The 15570-nt window shown below is 32.6% G+C and overlaps 1 protein-coding gene across 1 annotated transcript in view; it reads right to left on the reverse strand.

Moving 5' to 3' along the window:
- Positions 1-15570, reverse strand: part of LOC115886185 — a 127246-nt gene that overhangs the window by 4543 nt on the left and 107133 nt on the right. The window lies entirely within an intron of this gene.

Below are 15570 nucleotides of genomic sequence, written 5' to 3' on the forward strand. Positions count from 1 at the left end.
TAATTAGGTATCTTGAACTTCTAGATCTTAACTTATGCATCTCAGACCTGGACTCTGAATTCTACAATCGCTTCTTTGATTTTATAGAACATAATATAAATAAACATAACATACGTAAAAATTAAAAAGAATCATACAGAAAGTTTGGGGCTTTTTGGTTTCACCTTATTAAGTAATTGTTATCAGGTAGTAATTGTTAATTTTGAAGTTTAACTTGATATAATGTAATTTTAATAGAACGTCAACACGGTTTTTTAGACGTATCTGTTTTAAAAAACTAAAGTGTTCTCGAATAGTTGAATTTAGATATTTTTAATACTTTTTTTCTTTATTGTTTGTATTTTTTTTTGCTTCCGACGACGGAAAGAGATGAACTTTCCGAAACGTTAAGCATTTTCTTGTTCGTTAGGCAAATTTGTATATCTGTAAACCTAACTTCTGACAAGTAATTTTCGTTTGGATTAACGCAGAAGTGTTTACAAAAAATATTTTATTTTGTAGATTTTCTTGCAGTGGCGAAATACCCATAAAAGATTTTTTTGCAGAGACCAAAGAAATTATTGGTCACGGATCCGATGAGAAGAAGAAGAAGAACTTCTAGAGTATCAAAGTGTGTTTTATTGTATAGAATCTTAAGCTTTTTCATAACTTTATTTTTAAAATAGGTACAATTTCTCTGGAAAAAACTGATATATGCACCTAAAGATATAAATTGAAAAATAACCAAAATGAAGGAAGGCCTAACGTTCCTACATGAATTTAATAAAAACGGAACTCACTCAATTAATAATTAAGATCAGAACATACTTAAAATTTTCTAAACAATATGAACTGATCTCAGACACACCCTAAAACGCATATTATTTGACAAATAATGATGACGTAACGTTGATGGCTGAACAGACTTTACCTGAATATTTTCTGCACTCACAAACTGAACCGCGAAATCCGCACTACACTTATGACAATAAAAACTTGTATCCATATTATAACGTCACCCTGCGAACGTTACGATTGCTTTTGAGTATAACGGCAGCATCAGGTATAAACGGACTACTAATCGAGACAAAACTAATCCAGAATTAGAAAAACGCAGTGTTGGGTCTTTTTCCTCTATGATCAGTGTCTTCCGGTTGTTAATGGTTATAGAAAAATATAAAAAGAAATCGGAGAAGAGGCCGCCAAGAAACTGAACTTGTACGCCGAAAAAAAATCTTTTTCGTGCTGAAAACAATGCAGTAGATCGGGTGAAACTTCTTTAGTAAGTTAATTAATTGCTTGCACTAATGGACTACCCTGTATGTATATTATTTCATTAAAGCTTCATTCAAAACATCGCAATTAGTGGAATAAATTAGTGGTTTCAATTACACTCTATACTTTTTAGTTTACGATCATTCACAATGTCTAAAAAACACAATTAAAATTAATAAAATATTCTAGCAACAGCTTGCGGTAGTTTGTTGTATCCATAGAGAAAGCATAATATTTAGCTTATAAAACAATAAACTTTTGATTTCTAACCAAAATTTTTCTTGACGGGTGATAATCAAAGCCCAAAATGACATTCCTCTCAAATTTTGAAGTATAATTAGTAGAAAGGTTAAAAGTTTGGTAACTTTTTTAACCTTAACACTAATTTGACGTTCTGCTAATTGAAACCACTAATTTCTTTGAATAAGAAGAAAAAGTTAACAATCTTTTATCTTTTGCCTATCTTTAAGTGTGAGTTTTTGCCCAAATTGAGTCGCACAACACGTACCCCAGAATGGAAGGGCATATTTGAGGTGCAACTCAAAAAGTGCATAATAAACAGTTCTAGCCACTGACAAGTTAAGCTCCTTAGAAACAGATCTTAATGCAAAACAGGCAGAGCTTAATTTTTTCGACAAAGCGTCGATATGCATGTCCCATTTTAGAGAATTTTCTACAACAAGCCCTAAGAATTTTACAGCTTTTACAACGTTAATGGTGGTGTTGTTAAGTACAAAAGGCTGCAGCGAGTTTTTATACGACAAAGCTTTTAGTTTTAGAAATGTTGAGACTCAGGAGGTTCGAATCGCACCAAGATTTAATGGTGATTAAGTCATTTGATATAATCCTATGAAGTGCCGTGACGTCCTTGTTGCTCCAAGTGAAGCTAGTGTCGTCCGCAAAAAGACATATTTTACCACTGATGTTTATGTTAGCAATGTCGTTAATAAAAAGAAGAAACAAAATAGGGCCTAGTACTGAGCCTTGTGGTACTCCACATTCTATTGGCTTGTTAGAAGACAACGTGGTATCCACCCTCACAAGTTGACTTCTGTTGCTCAGATACGACTTAAACCATTTGAGAGATGTTCCCCTGAACCCATAGTGCTGCAGTTTATTAATTAGGATCTTATGATTTACACAGTCGAACGCCTTAGAAAAAAATTAATTGTTCGGTTTCCATTTGAAACAGAAACAACTCTGAGAACTGGGTTGGTAAAAGCAGCCGTTCAATTGTTGCCTTATCGTTATAATGACTTAATTGTTCTTGTAAATAATAATTTAATTAGTTAGAACAACAGCTAAAGAGCCTGGTTTTTGTGTTATGGTATGTCGATTCTCATCAACAAAGCTACCTGATACCTATATATAGTGGGTGATCTTTTTTTTTCGTGGGAATGATGGCAAGTCGGTGAAATTTTCACACCTGTTTGATATCTAATCATAATAGATACCCGAGTGACTAATTGTTCTTACTCTCTTGAGGATTCCATATTTGAAAAGAAAATCAGAAAATCTGATCAGACGAATAGCTAAACCTAGGGATTGATCTCGCCAAAATTCATTCATCGTCGATTGTTATTCCCCAGCCGTATTTGACGCCGTTTTTTAGCCGACCATACCGACAGGTATGATGGTAGGTAGGCTATTAAGATCGGCAAAAAAAGTTTTTTTAATTTCATTCAAAATGAGTTATTTGGGTCATAAATGACCTAAATGCAAAATATTTTCATTGTGTCTGTCTGTCCGTCTGTCTGTCTGTCCGCCTGTAGTACGATAACTCAAAAACCGTTAAACAGATTTTAACCAAATTTGGCACAAAAATACTGTGGCACCCGAGAATCTGGCCATTAGTTTTTGGTGGGGGTGGGGGGTTGGTAAGGAGGTTAAAAATTTAAAAAAATCGTAACTCCAAAATTAAGTAGCTAGCGAAACGCGGTTTTCAATTTAAGATTAGGAATAATATTTGCAACAAAATTTGTAATAACATCAAAATCAGTCAGTTTTTGAGATAAAAAAAATATCAAGTATGGGCGGCTATACGTGCCTCCCGGCGCCAATTTTTTTTCGATCATACGGTACTATGTGCTATATATTTGTACCTTTCGTATACTTTTTTCTTTCAATAATTAACATAATACCACCTAAAAAATCAGTATCCGCCATAGGCTTAGGCAAAACTTTTGTCTAAAATATAAATAAATAAAAATAAAAAATAATAAAGTTTAGTAATTAATAACAGGTAAGTACTAAATCAAATTTAAAATTTTATCAGTTAATTTGTCATAAATTATGTATAATACCCTGTATATAACACCCGCATATAAACAGATTCATTTTAATGCCACCATTTTATGCAATACTCTTTTTGTTTAATTATTTTGACGTGAGATAAAATATAACAATAGCTATAACTTTCTATTATTGTTCAGTGAGCTATATATGAGCAAGGTAGGTATCAATTAAAGAGAAAACAAGATCTCTATTATCTAGCTACCTAGTTAATTATTTTTTTCACACATATGAAAATATATTATTTATATATTTTTTTATAAATAATATGCAAGGTGCCCGGTGGCGTAGAGGTACAGGCTCTGATCTACCAATCTGATGGTAGTGGGTTCGAATCCCACACCCGGCATTTCATCAGCTGACTATTTTTATTAAAATAAAAATAGTTTGGGTACCTAGGTCGACTCAGCCTTAAATGAGTACTTGGGATTCACAATCCTGAGGTAATAATAGGCGGTTGAAGCGTAGTGCTAGCCACATTACCTTCCTTATATACCGAACGGCTCTAGTATGGCAAGCTGTACCTTGCTACTCCCAAGGCGTAAAACGCTATATATATTATTATTATATTTCTAGTTACTCACTATTGGCGGTTTTAGAGTATATGACGGGTTAACTACTAAAGCTAACTACTAAAGCTGTACCTTGCTACTCCCAAGGCGTAAAACGCTATATATATTATTATTATTATTATTATAAATAATATGCTGCATGGAAAACATTAACTACAGTTCATACCAAATAAACTTTTAGTCACGTGATTAAGCTTGACCGCTTGAAGTTTTGTGATTATACAGTGATATATAATTTATATAGGTTTGTATCAAATTGCTCGCTATTTTATGGCAAATGCTGGTACTTTCGGTACTGCTACTTTCGGTACCGACTAATTTTTGTTCAATGGTAGTGTAGTTCATCAATCAGAAAGCAAGGGATGGTTTTTCCAAGTAAAATGCATAAAAAATTGGAATTTTTTATGAAAATAATATCAAATTATTAAGTAATCCGGTATGACAAAATTAACATGAACATAAACATGAGCACAAGTAAAGAAAAAAGTACAGGTAACTTAAATTTCACATCAAACAACATAAACCAACTTAACTGAATTTGAGACAAGAGCAAATATCTATTAAAACATAACATAATAAATATTATAGGAACTTCAAAAGAAAAAAGAAGCAAGAACAATAAGAAATAGCATTCTTACATATTTAGAAGAGTTTGATTTCGACCGTTAGAAAGTATCAAAGGGCTTTCTCGCGTAACAAAACAAAACTATTAATTATTGTTACCGAGGCCCGGTTCTGTGATGGCAAAAAATATCTGAACCCTAAAATTGGTAGTATTAATTAGAGTTTCCGGAACCGTACTAAAATATTTTCATTCGATGATTGTGGAGTTCGTCAAAAGTAAAATTACAAAACCGTATTACAGAATCATAAAAAGTTCTTTTGCATCACCGTTCTGAGTATACTGTTTAGATTAAGGCTCTTTTTATATCAAACGACACATTTCAATGTTTGTAAATATTTATTTGCGTAACGTGTTCTGTTGAATCGTCTCAGTTTCTCAATGGTTTATCGGTCTAAACGCGGCTTAAAAAGGAAGCTTTTATTAGACCTAATGGTGCACGGCGGCTGACAGTTGTCAAAGAGGCGATTAAGATCGAAACAATGACGAGCTTCAGAGGCTGGGCAAGGAGGAAGATGGACGACTGTTGTGCACGAGTCAGGAAGTGGATCGTTACGGGAAATGTGTACGTTTTGCTAGTACTAAACAAACATAAACGCCCGTCTCGAACGACTCGAATTAACTTTGTTTTAAGTTCTTCTCCATTACCGACCTTTAATTGAACAAAGTACTCTTCCGTTCAGTGATTCGATTCAGTCTTAAGAGTCTATTACGCTTAGTGATGGGCAAAACTGTTATTTTTAGATAACAGTTGAAACTGTTATAGTTATTTATAAAAAAACAGCTTAAAATAACAGCTTAAAAATAGCAGGTTTCTTTATTTTACTGCTAAATATCTGAAAGAGTATGAGGCGGTCACCGCCAGGCGTATTAACGCAGTTGCAAGTTGCAACAATGACGTGCCCGGTGGTAGTATTTCCAGGGTGTCAAAACATTTCAAAATATCGATTGTTATGTAAAATACCTCTCTAAAAACGGTGGTTGTTTACAAATAAGCGCTGTTTACAAATTGCGATATAAAAAAAGCCAAAATTCCGCCACTCGTCTATACCTATACATTCCGATCTACCTACGCCCTGCCCCTCGATCCGCGTAGATCCTGAATTGCGTAGCAGTGTACAGGGTGCATCTCACTCGACGGGCGAGAAGCTCTTAGTTATGATTTTACCATTTGCGGTCAAAAAATAGCAATATAAGAAAATGTGTAGTATATTCTTCATAAGTAAACCAACTACACACTAGAGTTCGAATTAATTTTACACTTAAACTAGCGTGTACCCGCGACTTCGTTCGTGTCGAATTAATAATTTCTAATGGTGATGATAAAGCAAAACAAGAATTTCCATTAACATACAAACTGGATAAAATTTTCTCACATTTGCCAAAAATAAGCTTTCTAACGTCGAGCAGTTTAAGCAGAATCGTGGTTAATCAATTACTCAACTTTTGGAACACCCTGTATGATTTTTTAAAAATTTCAAAATATGTAAAAAAAACAAAATAAATTATGCGTGTCCAGGCGTTTTCCCGAAAGACTAACCGTTTTTAAATAACAAATATTGTAATATTTGAGGGCGTTTTCACCCTGTTGGAATTTGAGATTCGAGAAACCCCTCCTTATCGAACCTCAACCCCACAGTCAATCCGTTTGCAAAAAATCAGCTTTAAACGTCCAGCAGTTTAAGCAGAATAGTGATTACTCAATGGTCATATTTTATGAAACACCCTGTACATATTTTTAAAAATCTTAAAATATGTAAAACAACATAATAAAATATACGTGTTTTAAGAGTTTTTCGAAAAACTCACCGGTTTTAAATAAAAATATTCTAATATTTCAGAGTAGTTACACCCCCTTAGAATTCGAGTTTCGAAAAATCCCTTCTTATCGAACCTCTACACACTAAAGTCAATCCGTTTTCCAAAAATCAGCTTTTTACGTTGAGGGCTTTAAGCAGGATCGTGATTAATCAATGACCAGATTTTTCAAAACACCCTGTATACATTTTTAAAAATCTTAAAATATTATTCTAAAAATTTTTCAGAATAAATAAATACCTAAATATTGAACCTTAATAAGTAAGTACTGAAACATACAGCGCCATAATATCTCGACCTCCGTCCGTTATGCTCGTAACAGGTTGAAACAGAATGTATCTAAAACAACTGATGGCGTTATTCCCCAACCTGTTTCGAACCTCCATCGACAATCGACCGATGCAGCAGCGTTCCTTTCCCACACCGATTATCTCGACCGCCGCCCTGTTATGCTCGTAACAGGTTGAAAAACAACATATATAAAATGACTGCTTCTCCAACCCGTTGCGAGCCTCCATCGACAATCGACCGATGCAGCAGCGTTCCTTTCCCACTCCTGTTATCTCCACCGCCAGGCGTTATGCCCGCAACTGTTTCAAAAAACCTGCTTCTTTTATATCCTATTATTTTTAAGCTGTTATAAATACGACCATCGACGGTATCGACCGAAGCAGCTACGTTCGCCGTAGCGCTTTCGATGGTTGACGAAATAACATGTTTTCCATCCATACTAGTTGTTTTTTGGAATTGCTTCGAGTAGCATAGAATTTCGTGGTGATGCAGAGCGCCGACTTCGTTTTTCGTTTCACGAGCGGCCGATCTCTACGTGTCGTTATTTTATATATGTTATTTTTTAGAAGTAGTAACGGTTGCGTTATGTTATTTATAAATAATTGTTATAAAATAACAGATAGTTAAATAACAACCCATCACTAATTACGCTGTACTGTTCGGGTCACTCTCAGGGTTCAGAACCGGGAAATCCCTGTACCGAAAGTACCGGGAATTCCCGGTTCTTTTGAGACATCAAAGTAACCAAACTACTCTTAGTTACTGAAATACAGAAAGAATTTGAAATCTGTGTGTCCCATTTTCAGTGTCCTGTTTTTTGCAAAAATGACTATAAATCATATTAATAAAAAAATGGTGGATTCGCTTTGTTAACAATTTTTAAATTAATAAAGAAATAGGCGTTCCTCAAATTTGTAGAATAACCAAAAATCTATTTTCATACTTCATGTCGTATAGGTTTAACCCGTTCCTAAAATAGCAACCCCATAAAACTAGGGCGTTAAGTTAAGAAAGGGTTGTTGAGAACGGCTTTAGGAAATGTATAATGTGTTAAAACTTTCGAAAAGGCCATTTTCAAAGCCTGTTCGTGACAAAACATTAAAAGAAAACAAACAAGGGGTGTCTATTTTTGCATCCTAAATAAATCCCTTTTTGTCTAAATGCCAATACTATATACTCATAGAAATACCGTATGATTGAAAAAATGGCGTCCCGTTGGCTTGGAAATGAACAATGATGACATTCCCCATATAATTTTATATATATATGTGTTTACTTATCTACAAAATATATTTGATTTTTTAAAGATTCTATCATAATGTACAGTGTACTTTTTGTAACTTTCCATAGATAATATAACTTTTTAATATATAGTTTTGACAGATCTGCAGAAATAATAATAAATTTGTCATATTAGGACCTTTATTGGACAAAACTTGATTGATAATTGATATGTTTGTTTGACAAGGACCGGATTATTTTAAATTCTCATAACTCAAAAACGAATTCGTATAAATTATTCAAAATGAACAGTTTGCTTTATCTTAAGGAGTTCTTTAAAAAGTTTGAAAAACATTTTTCTGTAAAATAAAATGGGGAGAACTTATTCATAATTTTTAAAATTGACAACATGTGATTTCCTTTCCTCCTATGTTTAGGTCGACAATTCAACACTCTGTATATCGTTTAGCTGTTAGTAATTAAAGAGGGTGGATCTAGGGATAGATTTCACCTTCGGATCCACGTCTTTTAGTTACCATATGCGCCGTCTGGCAGCTGGGTGGCACCAATACAAGGCAGGATGCCAGTATCCGTGTTTTTGTCTATAGCACGAGCTAAGAGAAAAGTAGTACCGGTGGGTACTACATAGGTAGTCTGTAATCTGTCATACGAAACCCCTTTTTAGATAATTTAGACGTTCGTGCGATAAAAATAGACCTCAGAATCGTATTTTCTTGTTAGTATAGGTAAATTATTATTTACTTGCAGTAGGTACGTTGTTCAAGCAGGACATAGTTATCCCTATATTCACTATAAATTTTAGATTTTTTTATACAGGGTTTCAAAAAACATGTGCCATCTCTCGTGGAGAGATTCCTCACGTAAAAATAAAATTTATTTTTCGTATCAACAGAGGTCCGATTCTGTTTTGTTTCGTAGCTACAGGGTGTAAAAATCGTAACATTTTTTCGATTTGCTATAATTTTCTTCCAAGTACTTTTAGCGTTTCGAATTAAATTTTTAGGGTAGAAGTTACTATAAATGCGACATATTTTAATGCTAAAGAAGTATTGACATATTCACCAACGTACAAATGGTTTTCACTGGAATATTTTTCTAAAAATCATGTACGCCACTGACTTTTTTTCTCTTGTTAGCGAAATAGTGTAAGCAGTTTAATGCCAATTAATAGTTGTCTCTTGATATTTTGCCGATTTCGGTCTCCTTGATGAGATAAACGCAATTTTATTAATTTGTCTTGATCCAAGTCTAATAGCAACCTTTAAAAAAATTTAATATCATTAACTTGTGAAAGTTTTAACTAAGTACTCATTGAGTCCTCATCAAAAAATATGAAAAAAAGTTTGGTTTGGTTTGGTTAAAGTTAAAAGTACTTGGAAGAAAATTATAATAAATCGAAATATTATTAATTAATATTAAGACTTTAATTTTAACATCCTGTAGCTACGAAAGAAAGCAGAATCGGACCTATGTTGATATGAAAAATAAATCTTATTTTTACGCGAGGAATCTCCCCACGAGAGATAGCACATGTTTTTTTAAACACCCTGTATAGGTAGCGATCTTTAAAATATATTGCTGTTGATTTAAGTTTGTTTTGTAGTAAATTGATCATACTCCAATATTGTGACTGGTACTCTTGAAATTGCTTTCATAGACACAGATCTAGTAGACGTACTCTACATATTGCTCTTTCTATTTTGATTTCGAAAAATATAATTGAAGAGTGGAAATACGAAAGGAGGTAAGTGCCAAAATTATTTTTTCGATAAAAATGAGAAAAACACAGTAGAACTGAAATAAATTTTTAAAATATATTTTAAAATACATATAATATACATAAAAAAATAGACGCTTTCGCTTGGCATTTGTAAGTTTTGTTAGGCCATGCAGCATGGTATTTATTACATTTCTAATGCAATAAGTTAATGGCACTTATCTCCTTTGGTATTTCCCCTCTTCAATTTAGTTTCTAGTAAACGATTATTTTTCTCGAAATTTTTCAAGACAGTTGTATTAAATCATCAAAATAAATCACAACAGATAATGTATTGTAGTTCTGTCATAGTAAACACCTTTATCATTCAACAAACGAATAAATATGGAATGCTTGTCTTTCAGCGCTGCATACAAAATGTTTTAAATATGTAAATTATCCGCGAGAACGCGCGCAATACCAAGTGAATGAATTTACAATATCTATTGGTAATAAACAACTTTGGTTTTCTGTAGTTGTCGGAGGGTGTCTGAAAATCATTTATAACTTTGTATAAGCTGTTAGATAAAATTCACATTCACAGGTATATCTGTGAAGTGTGAAGTACCTTCTGGAATTGTGATCATCGCTGAGTCACTATCGAAATTAACAACTAAGACTAGTGATAATTCATTAAAATACCGGGTGCGTCTTAAAAGTGGCTCACCCCTATAACTTTTTATTTTTTCAGATAAAAAAACGAGATTTGGTATGTTAGTATATGACATAAATTAGGATTGATTGACGTATTTAATTGTTTTCGGTCTCTTCCTGTTTCACCGAAAATCACTACAACTTGTAACAGGGGGAAATTTTGAGGGTCGGTTTGATGAATTAAAAGGCTCTCTCTCTCTCTTTTGTAACTCTTTGCTATAATGGCTAGAAAATTATATAAATGATTTGCTGAACTTAAATATTATGGATAAATCTTACCTAGCACCAGGTTAATTTATACAAAATATAATAACTAATAAGATGTATGGTGAAATTTTAAACCACAGGCTGCCGCCGTCATTTGCAAAAGTTAAGAATAAATGTAGAAATAAATTTACTTAAATCGTAGATATTTTTTATCCGCATGCCAGATTTATTTAATAAAATGGGTATAAGCGGCGACATCTACAAGACGTCTGTTTGAACGCATTGAATGTTAATAAGGTTTACTACATTTACACTAAAATGTTCCCATGTAGTTCAGCAATTTAACAGCAAATAATCGATAACCTAATATATTTTGTTTCAAACTTTAGATTTCTAAATGGCACTCCCAGTATTTTTTTACTTTATTCGATAGAAAATGTCACTCTGGATAGAATGACATATCATATGTCAACCTCCGATATTTTCAATGAGTAGATATTATTTTAAATTTCCATCTAGAGTGCCATGGCTATGTTAGAAACAATCATTTTTAATCAAGGAGCCTTGCAAAAATATATTTGATCGTCTAATGTTTTTCGTGTCTTGTCCTGGCCGGTTAAAAGATGCCCACTTTACGTAAATCGTATTTTTAATTAAATCTCAATTTTTTCAAATGGAACAAGGGTGGTTAATTAGCATATTTAGAAAACCCATTTTTTTACGAATAATTTGGTACCACACACTTGGTATTTCGAGTCAAATTGTCGTTATGAACCTCATGTTACAATGTCAAATAAGGCCATATGCGAAAATGTCAAAAGTTATAATATGTCATTCTATTCAGAGTGTCATGTTCTATCGAATAAAGTAAAAAAAAACACGGAGGGTGTCGTTTAAAAATGAAAAGTTATAGTCATTTCCGGTGAAAAAGGAAGTGACCAAAGCTCTTACAAGTTGTAGTACCTTTTAATGTGATTTATTTCAGTATTCACCATTTATATAAATTCTTTTGAAGCCATATTTGTTAATAAGCCTAATAAAACTACCAAGCAAAACAGTTTTAGTCAAAAACGTTTTTGGCTAAATGTGTTTTCATAAGAAGACCTTCTTTCTTAAATGTGTTTTGAAAGTCTTACTATTGGGTCGGTATTTACATGTGTGGAAGTGAATCGCGTAGGGATATATATTAAGTCGGAGTGAGAAAAATGCAACCGTGTGCTGTTGCGGCGTTGCCACATTTATCGGAAATACAGGTGCGAGTTTCCCTGGTCGAAAGAAACACAACTAGATAATATCATTAGATATGTTTCTGGGCATCTGAAATCCAGTTATACGAATATTTTATTTTATAATGACAAAACAAAATTTAAAAACTCAACTTTTTAACACATAACACGCGATAACTCAAGAACCATTTTAGAGATTGAAACTTTCATTTTTTTTATTTTGAAGTTCGAATATGAGACAAGATGTCTCAATGAAAAAAAATTGATAGGATTTTTTTTTCATTCAAAAAATTTAAAAAATGCGTCCGTCAAATTTTTGGTACATAGCATTACATGAAATCGTGTATTTTTTTTGTGTATAAATATTTTCACATACTGTGTGTGAAGTATAATTTCTTCGCAGAAACGCTAAGAAATTAAAAAAAACACAATAAATTATTTCTAATAGATTTCGAGATATCGATATTTGAATTCAGAGTTCTAATAGTGCGACCACTGTCGAACACCAACCTAATTCCATTTATTTTTACAAAAAGTGGTAAACTACTGGACATTTTAGAGTCGTTGAAGATTTTAGGAGCTGGACGCGTGATGTACACCCTTCCATAGAATTCTAAATAGCTCTCAGCAATGTGTACAGTTTCTCGATTTACTTCATACGTTTGGCAACGTTTTTCTGCAACTCTTGTCTTTGTTCAGTACATTATAAATGCATTGCACTCTTCTTACATACGGAAATCTCGACCCAAACTAAATTCTTGCCGACTCTAGTAGAACAAACGCGTGCTTTTCTTGACAATAGCCGTACCCCTGATACTATATTTTTAATATCTTCTACAAATAACCTTACTCCAGATATAATTCTATAAACACTTTATAGATCAAACGGCTAGAAAAATGTTGTTTATCCAAGGATTAGAAGTCTTCAAATCGTATTTACTTTTTAACGCCGTTTTTTAGTGCCAAACAAACAACTTAATGCCTTGAACTATCAAAAAGGATGATGTATAGACGGAAAACCATAAATATACAGGATAAAGATGTTAATTTCGATGATAGAAGAAAAATATACGATAAAATGTTTTGTTATGAAATGGGATTAAGAGATAGTCTATAGGAAATTATATAAAAACAACAAGTTATTTCTAATTTTAAAATAAAAAATTATATTAATTTTTATATACCGAGTCTGTCATATTCGACTCTCATCATCATTAAATAAATAGACTATAGGCTTGGTGCATTTCAGTTGATTTTAAAAAATTCCTGTCCCCATGTTTTCTGAAACACCCAGTAGATAGCTTATTTACATTTTTTTATCAGGAACAATGCTTCCTTTTTATTTTGAGTCAGTGCAAATATTTTCTCAATTTTTTCTGGAGTTTAAATACCTTCCTTATTCATTTAACACAATCAGCTCCTTGTTACTTGTTACACATTTTTATCCAATTTGCCAAATATTAGTAAGTATCTCTTAACAATTGTATCCTTATGTGAAAAAAATGTTGTATTTCTGACACATCCGCAGTTTACATGATTGAAACCTTATGTTTCGCAGAGTTATAGACTATTTGAATTATACAGGGTGGTCCGAAGTGTATTCCGGAAACTTCTGCAGCATATTCTGCAGATAAAAATAAGTAAAAACGTTCGTATAAATGTATGTCTTAAAATGCCTAGTTTCGGAGACACAGGGTGTAGAAGTTTCATATTTATTTCGATTTTTTCCAAATAATTTCTGAAGTAAAGTCAATATTTGGATTAAAATTGGTGTCTGGGAGTTGTTTGACATGACAAATTTTTTAATGTCAATTTGACTCCTATTTGTAGGGGCCACTACCTATATGTGTTTTAACTGTTTTGAAGTGTAATAACTTTTCGTCCGTACCTGTATAACACTACTGAGTGAAAAAAATGTACAGGGTGGGTCAAATTCGACGCTTTTAAATGGAAACACCCTTTTCTATAGGAGATAGACAAAAACTAACATCGGTGTCTGGAGCTCAATTTTTGTAAAAAACATGATGGTGAAACCGCATATCGATATCTGTTACCGTTTCGGAGTTACGGGGTGTTTTTCAAAAATATGCATTTTTAACAAATCGCTGTAACTTTTTTGCTATGAAAAAATTTGTATTTTTATGAAAACATTTCCAAAGCACCTTTTTACGTAGAATTTAATGGTTTAAGTATAATTTTTTAAAATTAATAATTTAAAAGTTATCAATAGAAAAATTGATTTTTTATTTAGGGCCTATTTTTTATTTAGACACCCTATGTATTTTTAATTTATTGAAAATAATTTAAAATTACCTTTCCAAAAATATAACACACTTGATATTTTGCTCCATTCCTCTTCGAGATATAGAGTATATGAAAATTCGCCCGCTTTAAATAAGTAGGCTTTGAACGGCACCGGCTGTAATGCAAAAAAATTCTAGCTGTGAGCATCAATTAAAACGAAAATAATATTTGCTATGAGAGTGCAGAATTTTATAACAATTTAAAATATATTTAACCAACATCAACACATTTAAACTATATCTAATAACAATAAAAATAAATAGCAAACTAAGACATGAGATTTTGCTACAAGTGTTCGACATATCGACCGTCTTCTGTTATGGACAGACGGGGCAGTTTTTAAACATTTCTCGCGGAACTCATTAACTCAGAGGGGGTGAAAGATCATAATTTCTAATGATTTATTTCTAATTATTTAATAATTCCCTCTCATAACTTCTAAGTATTTCTAATTCTTGTCTAGATTATACGGAAGAATAAGGAGGCGGCCTCGACGGCCAACGGCTGGGATCTTAGTTAGCTATTCAAATATTCTTGAAATTGGCTGCAAAATGTTGCTGATAACTTCAGCGTTCAGAGGCGGTGCGTGGTATTGCTGGAAAAATATGTTTTTGAGTTCCATTAAGGGAATATCATCAATAAGGGGTCCAAAGCCTAGTAGTTAAAAGTGGTGAACTTTTAAAAATTCTGTATTACGAAGGGGATTATAGCAAAATATCAAGTGTGCTATATTTTTGGAAAGGTAATTTTAAATTCTTTTCAGTTAATTAAAAATATAGAGGGTGTCCCAAATAAAAAATCAATTTTTCTGTTGATAACTCTTAAATTATTAATTTTAAAAATATTATACTTAAACCATTAAATTCTACGTAAAAAGATGCTTTGGAAATGTTTTCATGGAAATACAAAATATTCCATAGCAAAAAAGTTACAGCGATTTGTTAAAAATGCATATTTTTGAAAAACACCCTGTAACTCCGAAACGGTAACAGATTTGATGTGCGGTTTTCACCATCATGTTCTTGATGAAAATTGAGCTCCAGACACCGATGTTAGTTTTTGTCTATCTCCTATAGAAAAGGGTGTTTCCATTTAAAAGCGTCGAATTTGACCCACCCTGTACATTTTCGTGATTTTTATGTAAAAAATGTCTCTTATTAAAAATCCCTACGAGCAACCGTTCTCGAGATATTTAGAATGGAAATAGTCAATAAATGTCATTATTGACAAAAAATAAACATGTTAAGTAGAAGTTTTTTTGTCAACCCAAACCAAACCAAACCAATAATCAACGAGATTATTCGTATAACTTAATAAAAATAATGAATAATG

This window comes from Sitophilus oryzae, unplaced genomic scaffold (genome assembly GCF_002938485.1).
Source record: "Sitophilus oryzae breed Bouriz unplaced genomic scaffold, Soryzae_2.0 scaffold_471_pilon_pilon, whole genome shotgun sequence".
Taxonomy (NCBI): Eukaryota; Metazoa; Arthropoda; class Insecta; order Coleoptera; family Curculionidae; genus Sitophilus; species Sitophilus oryzae.